This window comes from Anarhichas minor, unplaced genomic scaffold, assembly GCF_050575085.1.
Source record: "Anarhichas minor isolate MPS153535 unplaced genomic scaffold, ASM5057508v1 ptg000018l, whole genome shotgun sequence".
NCBI classification, from domain to species: domain Eukaryota; kingdom Metazoa; phylum Chordata; class Actinopteri; order Perciformes; family Anarhichadidae; genus Anarhichas; species Anarhichas minor.
In genome coordinates, this window is record NW_027466464.1 from 288,684 (window position 1) to 301,212 (window position 12,529).

General features: G+C 50.1%; 14 non-coding genes and 1 pseudogene across 14 annotated transcripts; all 15 read left to right on the plus strand.

Annotated features, from left to right (window-relative positions):
- The first annotated feature begins 102 nt into the window (after positions 1 to 102).
- LOC142953251 (U1 spliceosomal RNA) lies at positions 103 to 266 on the plus strand. Its single transcript, XR_012954896.1, has one exon. It is a non-coding gene; the product is annotated as a U1 spliceosomal RNA (small nuclear RNA).
- A 171-nt stretch (positions 267 to 437) lies between these two features.
- On the plus strand, positions 438 to 628 carry LOC142953548 (U2 spliceosomal RNA). Its single transcript, XR_012955182.1, has one exon. It is a non-coding gene; the product is annotated as a U2 spliceosomal RNA (small nuclear RNA).
- A 287-nt stretch (positions 629 to 915) lies between these two features.
- Positions 916 to 1,079, plus strand: LOC142953278 (U1 spliceosomal RNA). Its single transcript, XR_012954922.1, has one exon. It is a non-coding gene; the product is annotated as a U1 spliceosomal RNA (small nuclear RNA).
- Positions 1,080 to 1,250: 171 nt separating this feature from the next.
- On the plus strand, positions 1,251 to 1,441 carry LOC142953478 (U2 spliceosomal RNA). Its single transcript, XR_012955115.1, has one exon. It is a non-coding gene; the product is annotated as a U2 spliceosomal RNA (small nuclear RNA).
- A 281-nt stretch (positions 1,442 to 1,722) lies between these two features.
- LOC142953299 (U1 spliceosomal RNA) lies at positions 1,723 to 1,886 on the plus strand. The gene has a single exon (XR_012954944.1). It is a non-coding gene; the product is annotated as a U1 spliceosomal RNA (small nuclear RNA).
- A 204-nt stretch (positions 1,887 to 2,090) lies between these two features.
- On the plus strand, positions 2,091 to 2,207 carry LOC142953798 (U5 spliceosomal RNA). Its single transcript, XR_012955399.1, has one exon. It is a non-coding gene; the product is annotated as a U5 spliceosomal RNA (small nuclear RNA).
- Positions 2,208 to 7,434: 5,227 nt separating this feature from the next.
- LOC142953577 (U2 spliceosomal RNA) lies at positions 7,435 to 7,624 on the plus strand. Its single transcript, XR_012955207.1, has one exon. It is a non-coding gene; the product is annotated as a U2 spliceosomal RNA (small nuclear RNA).
- A 287-nt stretch (positions 7,625 to 7,911) lies between these two features.
- LOC142953178 (U1 spliceosomal RNA) lies at positions 7,912 to 8,075 on the plus strand. The gene has a single exon (XR_012954826.1). It is a non-coding gene; the product is annotated as a U1 spliceosomal RNA (small nuclear RNA).
- Positions 8,076 to 8,245: 170 nt separating this feature from the next.
- Positions 8,246 to 8,436, plus strand: LOC142953360 (U2 spliceosomal RNA). Its single transcript, XR_012955003.1, has one exon. It is a non-coding gene; the product is annotated as a U2 spliceosomal RNA (small nuclear RNA).
- A 283-nt stretch (positions 8,437 to 8,719) lies between these two features.
- LOC142953252 (U1 spliceosomal RNA) lies at positions 8,720 to 8,883 on the plus strand. The gene has a single exon (XR_012954897.1). It is a non-coding gene; the product is annotated as a U1 spliceosomal RNA (small nuclear RNA).
- Positions 8,884 to 9,087: 204 nt separating this feature from the next.
- Positions 9,088 to 9,204, plus strand: LOC142953783 (U5 spliceosomal RNA). The gene has a single exon (XR_012955385.1). It is a non-coding gene; the product is annotated as a U5 spliceosomal RNA (small nuclear RNA).
- A 1,876-nt stretch (positions 9,205 to 11,080) lies between these two features.
- On the plus strand, positions 11,081 to 11,282 carry LOC142953570 (U2 spliceosomal RNA; annotated as a pseudogene).
- A 283-nt stretch (positions 11,283 to 11,565) lies between these two features.
- LOC142953254 (U1 spliceosomal RNA) lies at positions 11,566 to 11,729 on the plus strand. Its single transcript, XR_012954899.1, has one exon. It is a non-coding gene; the product is annotated as a U1 spliceosomal RNA (small nuclear RNA).
- A 204-nt stretch (positions 11,730 to 11,933) lies between these two features.
- On the plus strand, positions 11,934 to 12,050 carry LOC142953784 (U5 spliceosomal RNA). The gene has a single exon (XR_012955386.1). It is a non-coding gene; the product is annotated as a U5 spliceosomal RNA (small nuclear RNA).
- A 176-nt stretch (positions 12,051 to 12,226) lies between these two features.
- Positions 12,227 to 12,417, plus strand: LOC142953361 (U2 spliceosomal RNA). Its single transcript, XR_012955004.1, has one exon. It is a non-coding gene; the product is annotated as a U2 spliceosomal RNA (small nuclear RNA).
- Positions 12,418 to 12,529: the final 112 nt, after the last annotated feature.

The window sequence follows — 12,529 nt, forward strand, 5'->3', positions numbered from 1 at the left end:
CTTAATGCTAAAGGGCTGCACTCTGGGATTATGCCATCTGGGAACCGTCATCCGGAGTACTGCATCTGGGAATGCCGCCCCTGTCTCTGTCTCTTCCAACTCATACTTACCTGGCAGGGGAGATACCATGATCAAGAAGGTGGTTCACCCAGGGCGAGGCCCAGCCATTGCACTCCGGTTGTTCTGACCACTGCGAATTCCCCAAATGTGGGAATCTCGACTGCATAATTTCTGGTAGTGGGGGACTGTGTTCGCGCTCTCCCCTGATTGTTTTGTTGAAAAGAATATCAAGTGGTTTGTACTTTTGATTGGAGGGGAGGAAATAGTACTATGGAGAATATTGCCCTCTTTAAGATGTGGGAATGGGTGTGGCTTCAGATTTGGAACAGGGTGAAACGTGTCAGGAGGGTGACTCAGGAAGCAAACAGTTGGGGCTCATCGCTTCTCGGCCTTTTGGCTAAGATCAAGTGTAGTATCTGTTCTTATCAGTTTAATATCTGATATGTCCTCTATATGAGGATAACGTATTAAGCAGATTTTTAGCATCGGCAGATGAAGAAGGGGCTTGCTCCGTTCACTCCACGCATTGACCCGGTATTGCAGCATTGCCGGGAACGGTGCACTCCTCAAATGCCTTGTGGACAACCAAACACCAATCCAAATGGATCAGTCTGTTGATTAGCTTCACACTTTAATGAACGACGAGGATCTCATTCGCTGTCTGTCTTCAAGGCTGGGGCTTGTGTCAAACAAAGGCCTTGTTTATTCCTTTCTGATGCCCCTCGTGGAACATCGCTGTGCTCCCAGCCTGAGCTTAATGCTAAAGGGCTGCACTCTGGGATTATGCCATCTGGGAACCGTCATCCGGAGTACTGCATCTGGGAATGCCGCCCCTGTCGCTGTCTCTTCCAACTCATACTTACCTGGCAGGGGAGATACCATGATCAAGAAGGTGGTTCACCCAGGGCGAGGCCCAGCCATTGCACTCCGGTTGTTCTGACCACTGCGAATTCCCCAAATGTGGGAATCTCGACTGCATCATTTCTGGTAGTGGGGGACTGCGTTCGCGCTCTCCCCTGATTGTTTTGTTGAAAAGAATATCAAGTGATTTGTACTTTTGATTGGAGGGGAGGAAATAGTACTATGGAGAATATTGCCCTCTTTAAGATGTGGGAATGGGTGTGGCTTCAGATTTGGAACAGGGTGAAACGTGTCAGGAGGGTGACTCAGGAAGCAAACAGTTGGGGCTCATCGCTTCTCGGCCTTTTGGCTAAGATCAAGTGTAGTATCTGTTCTTATCAGTTTAATATCTGATATGTCCTCTATATGAGGATAACGTATTAAGCAGATTTTTAGCATCGGGAGATGAAAAAGGGGCTTGCCCCGTTCACTCCACGCATTGACCTGGTATTGCAGCATTGCCGGGAACGGTGCACTCCTCAAATGCCTTGTGGACAACCAAACACCAATCCAAATGGATGTTGATTAGCTTCACACTTTAATGAACGACGAGGATCTCATTCGCTGTCTGTCTTCAAGGCTGGGGATTGTGTCAAACAAAGGCCTTGTTTATTCCTTACTGACGCCCCTCGTGGAACATCGCTGTGCTCCCAGCCTGAGTTTAATGCTAAATCCCTGCACTCTGGGATTATGCCATCTGGGAACCGTCATCCGGAGTACTGCGTCTGGGAATGCCGCCCCTGTCTCTGTCTCTTCCAACTCATACTTACCTGGCAGGGGAGATACCATGATCAAGAAGGTGGTTCACCCAGGGCGAGGCCCAGCCATTGCACTCCGGTTCTTCTGACCACTGCGAATTCCCCAAATGTGGGAATCTCGACTGCATAATTTCTGGTAGTGGGGGACTGCGTTCGCGCTCTCCCCTGATTGTTTTATTGAAAAGAATATCAAGTGATTTGTACTTTTGACTGGAGGGGAGGAAATAGTACTATGGAGAATATTGCCCTCTTTAAGATGTGGGAATGGGTGTGGCTTCAGATTTGGAACAGGGCACGTGAACTCAGGCTTACCATGAGCGTTTTGACTTGGGCAACTAGGGACTTTGGCTGTTCTTGACAATGTTGCTGTACTTACTTTGGTTTCTCTTCATAACGCACAAGTCTTTCGCCTTTTACTAGAGACTTCCGTGGAGAGGAATACCAATGAGTTCAACCTATTTTTAGCAGGCTTTGCCATTTGGCTGAGCCTTGTACAGTTGTGAAAAGAAAGAAAGCTGTCCTTAACGAGACCACGGTGCTTGACCATGGAGTGCTTGGATGTGTGCCAAAGCAGCAGCCACTGCTATGTCCCTTGGAAAGAACTGCACCATGACAAGGGTGAAACGTGTCAGGAGGGTGACTCAGGAAGCAAACAGTTGGGGCTCATCGCTTCTCGGCCTTTTGGCTAAGATCAAGTGGTGTTGCGGAAAAATACAGCACAGAGAGAGCTAACAACGAGACAGCAATGGCCGCAAGGGGCCAAAAAGAGCAGTCGATCCCAAGGGTCGGGCTGAGACACACGCTACGATTCCAGGCAACCACGGAAGACTACAAACTGCAGTCCAGAGAGTTCTTTGGCAGGCAAGTCATAATTGGGCAGCTACAACTGAAGGTGGAGGAGGTGCACTGCATCCAGTGGAACCAGCAGGAGAAGGCGTTCGACGTTACACTGAGGACCGAGGAGATCTACCGGAGTGTGGCTGAAATTTGCCGAGCAGAGGCAGGGGTAAGGCCGCTAGCCGGCTACAGAGTACTGAACCTGGACAGACCTAATTTCAGAACAATAACTGTGCATATGTACAACCCCTTTGTTAATGACTCAGCACTAGCTGCATTCCTGGGGCAGTATGGAGAGGTGGTGACGGCTGCAAGGCATATAAAGGACACCCTGGGGTTTTGGACTGGACGGCGCCAGTTCCAGGTACTGCTGTATCATGACGCAGAAGGTCCAGGAGGCCTGAAACATCCACCTGCCTTCTTCAGCCTTGGTGGAGATCGTGGGTATCTATTTTACCCACGGCAACCTGCTTTCTGCAGGAAGTGCAGACAGTCAGGACATTCAGAGGCAGGCTGTGGGGAAACAAGATGCCGTTTCTGTGGGCAAGCAGGGCATTCCGCCAAGGACTGCACAGAGCCAAGGACGTGCCATGGATGCGGTGGAACTGACCACCTGTACCGAGGTTGTCCTGGCCGCAAGAAAACTTTTGCGGAGGCTGCCAAACCGACTGAGGCTGGCGAGCCGAGTAGGGGAGCCACACAGAATGACGGGGAGAGGACGGTACAGGAGGGCTCCGGAGCTGACGCGTTGGGGAGTAAAGGGGAGGCAGCGCCCCGGGATGAGGGCACCGCCGGAACAGACGGAATGGCCAAGGCATCCACAGACATTATGGACGAGTTTCCTGTCCTCACTTCCGATCCTGCTCCCTCCAAATCAAAGCAAGGGGCACGGAAAGGGTCGCAGGCATTCGGAACAGGACTCTCGACAGAGCTTGGAGAGAGTGGGGAGGGGGTACGGAGCAAAAAGTCAAAGGGGGGACAGACCAACAAGGGTGGGAATGAGGGGGGGAGGGGAGGGGGAACAGGTCAGCATAAGAGAGCCACTGATAAAGTGGAGGAAGGAGGGGCCCAGGAGCAGAAGGATGGGGATACGGGTCAAGAGGTGGGAGGGGAGATGGGTGAGCAGTCATTGGGAGAAGCAGCTGCCATACTAACAGACGGTTTAGGCCTGAGCTTCGATCTTCCCCCAGGCCTGCTCATGCTGTCGTCCCCCTTAGGGGAGGACGCTTATGAGGGGCTTAACAGACCAACAACGTCGCCAAACGCAGTGCCGTTTTCCTGGGCTGACGAGATGGATAAAGAGAATGTATACCTTTAGGGTAGTGGGAACCAGCAATAGGAATCTTTATTTAAGATGCACAATGGGTTTTTTTAAGGTTCTCACTATAAACGCAAGGGGAATGAGGGACCCAGTTAAAAGAAGGGTTGTTTTTAATTTTGTGGAGTCGCACCAGGTTGCCTTTTGTTTTTTGCAGGAGGTAGGTACATTTACGGGATGGGGGGGACGTGGGGATTTTTTCGAGGGAGTGGACAAAAGGGGACTCAGTTTGGAGCGTAGGGGGGGTCCACTCTACTGGGGTTGGGATTTTATTTGGGTTTCAAGAGATCAAGGTGGAGTCTTCCTTTGTTATTGTCCAGGGGAGGATAATGGGCGCAGACATCACATGGGGGACAGTCAAGCTTAGGGTTATTGTGGTCTATGGAGCACAAACTCCAACAGAAAGGCAAGAGATGGCTGGTCAATTGGAGCCGCACCTGGCCACCAGTAGGCAGGTAGTGATAGGGGGTGATTTTAATGTTGAGTTGGGCAAGGGGGGAGATACCAGCGATGGGTTTATTTCCAACCTCATGGCTAAACATGGCCTGGTAGATGGGGCGAGGGAGGTCCCACATGGCGCACATGGCGCACATGGCGCCCACATGGCGCAACTCTAGGGGCATCGTTAAATGTTTGGATTATGTTTTTCTTTCCAAGTCTTTCAGGCTATTGGCAGGCAGACTGCTCCCTGTGTTCTTCTCAGATCATGACGGGCTGCTATTGGAAGTGCACTCAGATGTGCCAGTGTTTGGAACTGGGTACTGGCACCTTAACGTCAGCATCCTGGAGGAGGAGGTTTTCAACCAACATTTCCGTTCATTTTTCAAAGGCCTGGAAGGACTAAGGTCATTGTGTTCCGGAGTAATTGAGTGGTGGGAGGTTGCTAAAAAGCGGATACAATTTTTTTGTTTAAAGTATTGTAAAAGGAAGGCGAGTATGGCGAGGAGGGAGGTGTTTCGCCTTCAGCACCTTCTCGAACGTGAGTACGCCGGGGGAAACTGGGGCGGCATTATAAATCAGCAGGCTTGTGACTCCCTTAAAGCACAGCTTAGGGACGTATATGAGGGTAAGGCCAGGGCATACCTGTTGCGATCACGTGAAACATTCCGTGAGGAGTTCGAGACGTGTTCCGCTGCTTTCTTCAGCTCAGTACGGGCTGATAGGGCAAAACAGGTAGTGACCGGGTTAATGGACAAGCAGGGCAGGGTGGTGTCAGAAGGGGTAGAGATGGTGCAGGCTGCCACGGACTACTATCGCACAAGGTTTAGGGAGAAAGACATAGAGGTAGGAGGAGGAGAGGTATTCCTGGATTTTCTGACCCAGCGGGTGCCGAAGGATATAGTACAGGCTTTGGAGGCCCCGCTCACCCTAATAGAGATTGAGTGGGCCCTCCAGAGAATGAAGAGGCGGAAGGTGCCTGGCATCGATGGGCTCCCAGCAGAGTTTTATCTCAAGTTCTGGGATGTACTTGGGCCGGTAGTGTTGGAGGTGTTGTCCGCAATACTCCGCACAGGTACAATGGGAGGTTCTGCGGCCACCGGAGTTATCTCACTTCTTTATAAGAAGGGGGATCGTGCCGACCTAGGGAACTGGCGACCACTGACCATGCTGTGTGTTGACTACAAACTCCTGGCAAAGGTCCTAGCGGATCGTCTAGGCATAGCACTTCCTCATGTGGTCCATGTGGACCAAACATGTGGGGTAGCGGGGCGCTCAGTGAGATGGAATCTACAGCTCATTCGGGACGCTGTCGCGTGGGCGGAAGACCGGCACCTGCCACTGATGGTGGTTGGTCTCGACCAGGCAAAAGCGTTTGACAGGGTTCATTGGGGTTTTATGTTTAGAGTTTTGCAGAGGTTAGGCTTCAGTCAGGCTTTTATGGGATGGTTACGCATATTGTACACAGGTGTAGGGAGCATGGTTTCAGTTAACGGCCACCTAGGAGACATTTTTAGTTTGCACTCAGGGGTAAGACAGGGGTGTCCGCTTTCACCACTGCTTTACATCCTTTACATGGAGCCCCTGGCGGCAGCCATTCGGGCTGATCCGGGTGTGAGAGGTTTCCTGCTACCTGGCAGTGGGGGCTTACGAGTTAAACTGTCTCAGTACGCAGATGACACCACACTGCTGCTGGACACCGACACATGCCTTCTTCGAGCCTTGGAAATTTTCCAGAGCTTTGGTAAGGTGGCTAGTGCTAAACTTAATTGTGCCAAGTCTTCTGTGAAGTTCTTTGGGTGCTGGAAAGAAAGGACGGAGGTACCAGGGGGGCTGACGCTCTGCACGGGACCGCTGAAGGTACTAGGGGTCAGCTTTGAGACAGCCCATAGTGCCACGGCCAACTGGACTAGGCGCTTTATGGCAGTCCAGAAGAAGTTTGCTCTCTGGAAGAGCAGGGGCCTGACTTTGATAGGGAAAGTACTGGTTCTGAAGGTAGATATTATGCCATCTCTTGTGTACTTGGCATACATATACCCAATGCCAGTCAGTATGAGGAGACCTATTATGCGCCTCGTGTTCACTTTCTTGTGGGGAGGGAGATATGAGTATGTGGCGAGGGCCCGCATGCTGGCAGGGATTGAAGCAGGGGGAAGAGATGTCCCACACCTCCCGTTGAAGCTAGACTGCATATTTGTTTCTTTTTTGTGGAGGGAGATGTCAACTCCAGTCGTACACCCATCAGGACACTTCCTGCGGCTCTATTTTTCCTATCAGGCCAGGCGCGTGTTGGTCTGGAACAATTTAGGGCCCCGGGTGGAGCAACAGCCATGGCATTACCAGTACGCAGCCAGGTGGCTGCGGGCCCATCCCGAGGCCTCAGAAACCAGTGTCAGACTGAACCACAAATTCCTTTATAAAGTTGTCAGACAGAGAGTGATCGCACCGGCAATGGTTGGGATCCCGAAGAGTATTTGGAAGGGGATACAGCCACGGGGGCTGGACAATGGTCTCAAAGATCTCAATTGGCTATGCCTTCACAAATGTCTGCCAGTGCGAGATGTAATGTACCGGCATAGTTTAGCAAGATCCCCTGTGTGCCCGAGGGAAGGCTGTATGGGGGAAGAAACTGTCAGGCATGTCATGTGGGACTGTCCCTTTGCTAGTATTGTGTGGAGTAGAGCAGCGACATGGCTGGGGAGGTTAGACCCTGGGTTTAAATTGACATGGACTAGGGTGGTAGAAGGGGGAGGTTTGGGGAGTAAACATTTCCTTACGTGGCTAATTATAAGCCTGGTTAAGAGGAGTTTGTGGGTGGCTAGGCAAGACCTGGTGGGAAAAAACAGGGAAAGTCGCTTGGAGGGGGTGTTAAAGAGAGTGGAATTAGATATAAAGGGGAGGATTGAACGGGACATCAGGAAGTGGGGGAAGCATGCTGCCTTGGAAAGGTGGAAAGGAGGTTTTGGGTGGGGATGGTGAATCCTGAAGACATTGCATGAGTGTATTTTGTGTTTTTTTGTGTATTGACAAATGCTGGTTACTGACATGTAACTGTGAAATATAATTAAGTTGCATGATGCAAAACATGTGAAGTTTGTATGTTTGAAATTGTATGATTTGTGTACAGAATTTTGATAATAAAAAAATAAAAATAAAAAAATCTGTTCTTATCAGTTTAATATCTGATATGTCCTCTATATGAGGATAACGTATTAAGCAGATTTTTAGCATCGGGAGATGAAAAAGGGGCTTGCTCCGTTCACTCCACGCATTCACCCGGTATTGCAGCATTGCCGGGAATGGTGCACTCCTCAAATGCCTTGTGGACAACCAAACACCAATCCAAATGGATCAGTCTGTTGATTAGCTTCACACTTTAATGAACGACGAGGATCTCATTCGCTGTCTGTCTTCAAGGCTGGGGATTGTGTCAAACAAAGGCCTTGTTTATTCCTTACTGACGCCCCTCGTGGAACATCGCTGTGCTCCCAGCCTGACCTTAATGCTAAAGGGCTGCACTCTGGGATTATGCCATCTGGGAACCGTCATCCGGAGTACTGCATCTGGGAATGCCGCCCCTGTCTCTGTCTCTTCCAACTCATACTTACCTGGCAGGGGAGATACCATGATCAAGAAGGTGGTTCACCCAGGGCGAGGCCCAGCCATTGCACTCCGGTTGTTCTGACCACTGCGAATTCCCCAAATGTGGGAATCTCGACTGCATAATTTCTGGTAGTGGGGGACTGCGTTCGCGCTCTCCCCTGATTGTTTTGTTGAAAAGAATATCAAGTGGTTGTACTTTTGATTGGAGGGGAGGAAATAGTACTATGGAGAATATTGCCCTCTTTAAGATGTGGGAATGGGTGTGGCTTCAGATTTGGAACAGGGTGAAACGTGTCAGGAGGGTGACTCAGGAAGCAAACAGTTGGGGCTCATCGCTTCTCGGCCTTTTGGCTAAGATCAAGTGTAGTATCTGTTCTTATCAGTTTAATATCTGATATGTCCTCTATATGAGGATAACGTATTAAGCAGATTTTTAGCATCGGGAGATGAAAAAGGGGCTTGCCCCGTTCACTCCACGCATTGACCCGGTATTGCAGCATTGCCGGGAACGGTGCACTCCTCAAATGCCTTGTGGACAACCAAACACCAATCCAAATGGATCTGTTGATTAGCTTCACACTTTAATGAACGACGAGGATCTCATTCGCTGTCTGTCTTCAAGGCTGGGGATTGTGTCAAACAAAGGCCTTGTTTATTCCTTACTGACGCCCCTCGTGGAACATCGCTGTGCTCCCAGCCTAAGCTTAATGCTAAATCCCTGCACTCTGGGATTATGCCATCTGGGAACCGTCATCCGGAGTACTGCGTCTGGGAATGCCGCCCCTGTCTCTGTCTCTTCCAACTCATACTTACCTGGCAGGGGAGATACCATGATCAAGAAGGTGGTTCACCCAGGGCGAGGCCCAGCCATTGCACTCCGGTTGTTCTGACCACTGCGAATTCCCCAAATGTGGGAATCTCGACTGCATAATTTCTGGTAATGGGGGACTGCGTTCGCGCTCTCCCCTGATTGTTTTGTTGAAAAGAATATCAAGTGATTTGTACTTTTGACTGGAGGGGAGGAAATAGTACTATGGAGAATATTGCCCTCTTTAAGATGTGGGAATGGGTGTGGCTTCAGATTTGGAACAGGGCACGTGAACTCAGGCTTACCATGAGCGTTTTGACTTGGGCAACTAGGGACTTTGGCTGTTCTTGACAATGTTGCTGTACTTACTTTGGTTTCTCTTCATAACGCACAAGTCTTTTGCCTTTTACTAAAGACTTCCGTGGAGAGGAATACCAATGAGTTCAACCTATTTTTAGCAGGCTTTGCCGTTTGGCTGAGCCTTGTACAGTTGTGAAAAGAAAGAAAGCTGTCCTTAATGAGACCACGGTGCTTGACCATGGAGTGCTTGGATGTGTGCCAAAGCAGCAGCCACTGCTATGTCCCTTGGAAAGAACTGCACCATGACAAGGGTGAAACGTGTCAGGAGGGTGACTCAGGAAGCAAACAGTTGGGGTTCATCGCTTCTCGGCCTTTTGGCTAAGATCAAGTGGTGTTGCGGAAAAATACAGCACAGAGAGAGCTAACAACGAGACAGCAATGGCCGCAAGGGGCCAAAAAGAGCAGTCGATCCCAAGGGTCGGGCTGAGACACGATTCCAGGCAACCACGGAAGACTACAATCTGCAGTCCAGAGAGTTTTTTGGCAGGCAAGTCATAATTGGGCAGCTACAACTGAAGGTGGAGGAGGTGCACTGCATCCAGTGGAACCAGCAGGAGAAGGCGTTCGACGTTACACTGAGGACCGAGGAGATCTACCGGAGTGTGGCTGAAATATGCCGAGCAGAGGCAGGGGTAAGGCCGCTAGCCGGCTACAGAGTACTGAACCTGGACAGACCTAATTTCAGAACAATAACTGTGCATATGTACAACCCCTTTGTTAATGACTCAGCACTAGCTGCATTCCTGGGGCAGTATGGAGAGGTGGTGACGGCTGCAAGGCATATAAAGGACACCCTGGGGTTTTGGACTGGGCGGCGCCAGTTCCAGGTACTGCTGTATCATGACGCAGAAGGTCCAGGAGGCCTGAAACATCCACCTGCCTTCTTCAGCCTTGGTGGAGATCGTGGGTATCTATTTTACCCACGGCAACCTGCTTTCTGCAGGAAGTGCAGACAGTCAGGACATTCAGAGGCAGGCTGTGGGGAAACAAGATGCCGTTTCTGTGGGCAAGAAGGGCATTCGGCCAAGGACTGCACAGAGCCAAGGACGTGCCATGGATGCGGTGGAACTGACCACCTGTACCGAGGTTGTCCTGGCCGCAAGAAAACTTTTGCGGAGGCTGCCAAACCGACTGAGGCTGGCGAGCCGAGTAGGGGAGCCACACAGAATGACGGGGAGAGGACGGTACAGGAGGGCTCCGGAGCCGACGCGTTGGGGAGTAAAGGGGAGGCAGCGTCCCGGGATGAGGGCACCGCCGGAACAGACGGAATGGCCAAGGCATCCACAGACATTATGGACGATTTTCCTGTCCTCACTTCCGATCCCTCCAAATCAAAGCAAGGGGCACGGAAAGGGTCGCAGGCATTTGGAACAGGACTCTCGACAGAGCTTGGAGAGAGTGGGGAGGGGGTACGGAGCAAAAAGTCAAAGGGGGGACAGACCAACAAGGGTGGGATTGAGGGGGGGAGGGGAGGGGGAACAGGTCAGCATAAGAGAGCCGCTGATAAAGTGGAGGAAGGAGGGGCCCAGGAGCAGAAGGATGGGGATACGGGTCAAGAGGTGGGAGGGGAGATGGGTGAGCAGTCATTGGGAGAAGCAGTTGCCATACTAACAGAAGGTTTAGGCCTGAGCTTCGATCTTCCCCCAGGCCTCCTCATGCTGTCGTCCCCCTTAGGGGAGGACGCTTATGAGGGGCTTAACAGACCAACAACGTCGCCAAACGCAGGGCCGTTTTCCTGGGCTGACGAGATGGATAAAGAGAATGTATACCTTTAGGGTAGTGGGAACCAGCAATAGGAATCTTTATTTAAGATGCACAATGGGTTTTTTTGGGTGGGGATGGTAAATCCTGAAGACTTTGCATAAGTGTATTTTGTGTTTTTTTTTTTTTTGTGTGTATTGACAAATGCTGGTTACTGACATGTAACTGTGAAATAGAATTAAGTTGCATGATGCAAAACATGTGAAGTTTGTATGTTTGAAATTGTATGATCTGTGTACAGAATTTTGATAATAAAAAAAAAAAAAAAAAAAAAAAAAAAAAAAAATCTGTTCTTATCAGTTTAATATCTGATATGTCCTCTATATGAGGATAACGTATTAAGCAGATTTTTAGCATCGGGAGATGAAAAAGGGGCTTGCCCCGTTCACTCCACGCATTGACCCGGTATTGCAGCATTGCCGGGAACGGTGCACTCCTCAAATGCCTTGTGGACAACCAAACACCAATCCAAATGGATCTGTTGATTAGCTTCACACTTTAATGAACGACGAGGATCTCATTCGCTGTCTGTCTTCAAGGCTGGGGATTGTGTCAAACAAAGGCCTTGTTTATTCCTTACTGACGCCCCTCGTGGAACATCGCTGTGCTCCCAGCCTAAGCTTAATGCTAAATCCCTGCACTCTGGGATTATGCCATCTGGGAACCGTCATCCGGAGTACTGCGTCTGGGAATGCCGCCCCTGTCTCTGTCTCTTCCAACTCATACTTACCTGGCAGGGGAGATACCATGATCAAGAAGGTGGTTCACCCAGGGCGAGGCCCAGCCATTGCACTCCGGTTGTTCTGACCACTGCGAATTCCCCAAATGTGGGAATCTCGACTGCATAATTTCTGGTAATGGGGGACTGCGTTCGCGCTCTCCCCTGATTGTTTTGTTGAAAAGAATATCAAGTGATTTGTACTTTTGACTGGAGGGGAGGAAATAGTACTATGGAGAATATTGCCCTCTTTAAGATGTGGGAATGGGTGTGGCTTCAGATTTGGAACAGGGCACGTGAACTCAGGCTTACCATGAGCGTTTTGACTTGGGCAACTAGGGACTTTGGCTGTTCTTGACAATGTTGCTGTACTTACTTTGGTTTCTCTTCATAACGCACAAGTCTTTTGCCTTTTACTAAAGACTTCCGTGGAGAGGAATACCAATGAGTTCAACCTATTTTTAGCAGGCTTTGCCGTTTGGCTGAGCCTTGTACAGTTGTGAAAAGAAAGAAAGCTGTCCTTAATGAGACTACGGTGCTTGACCATGGAGTGCTTGGATGTGTGCCAAAGCAGCAGCCACTGCTATGTCCCTTGGAAAGAACTGCACCATGACAAGGGTGAAACGTGTCAGGAGGGTGACTCAGGAAGCAAACAGTTGGGGTTCATCGCTTCTCGGCCTTTTGGCTAAGATCAAGTGTAGTATCTGTTCTTATCAGTTTAATATCTGATATGTCCTCTATATGAGGATAACGTATTAAGCAGATTTTTAGCATCGGGAGATGAAAAAGGGGCTTGCCCCGTTCACTCCACGCATTGACCCGGTATTGCAGCATTGCCGGGAACGGTGCACTCCTCAAATGCCTTGTGGACAACCAAACACCAATCCAAATGGATCTGTTGATTAGCTTCACACTTTAATGAACGACGAGGATCTCATTCGCTGTCTGTCTTCAAGGCTGGGGATTGT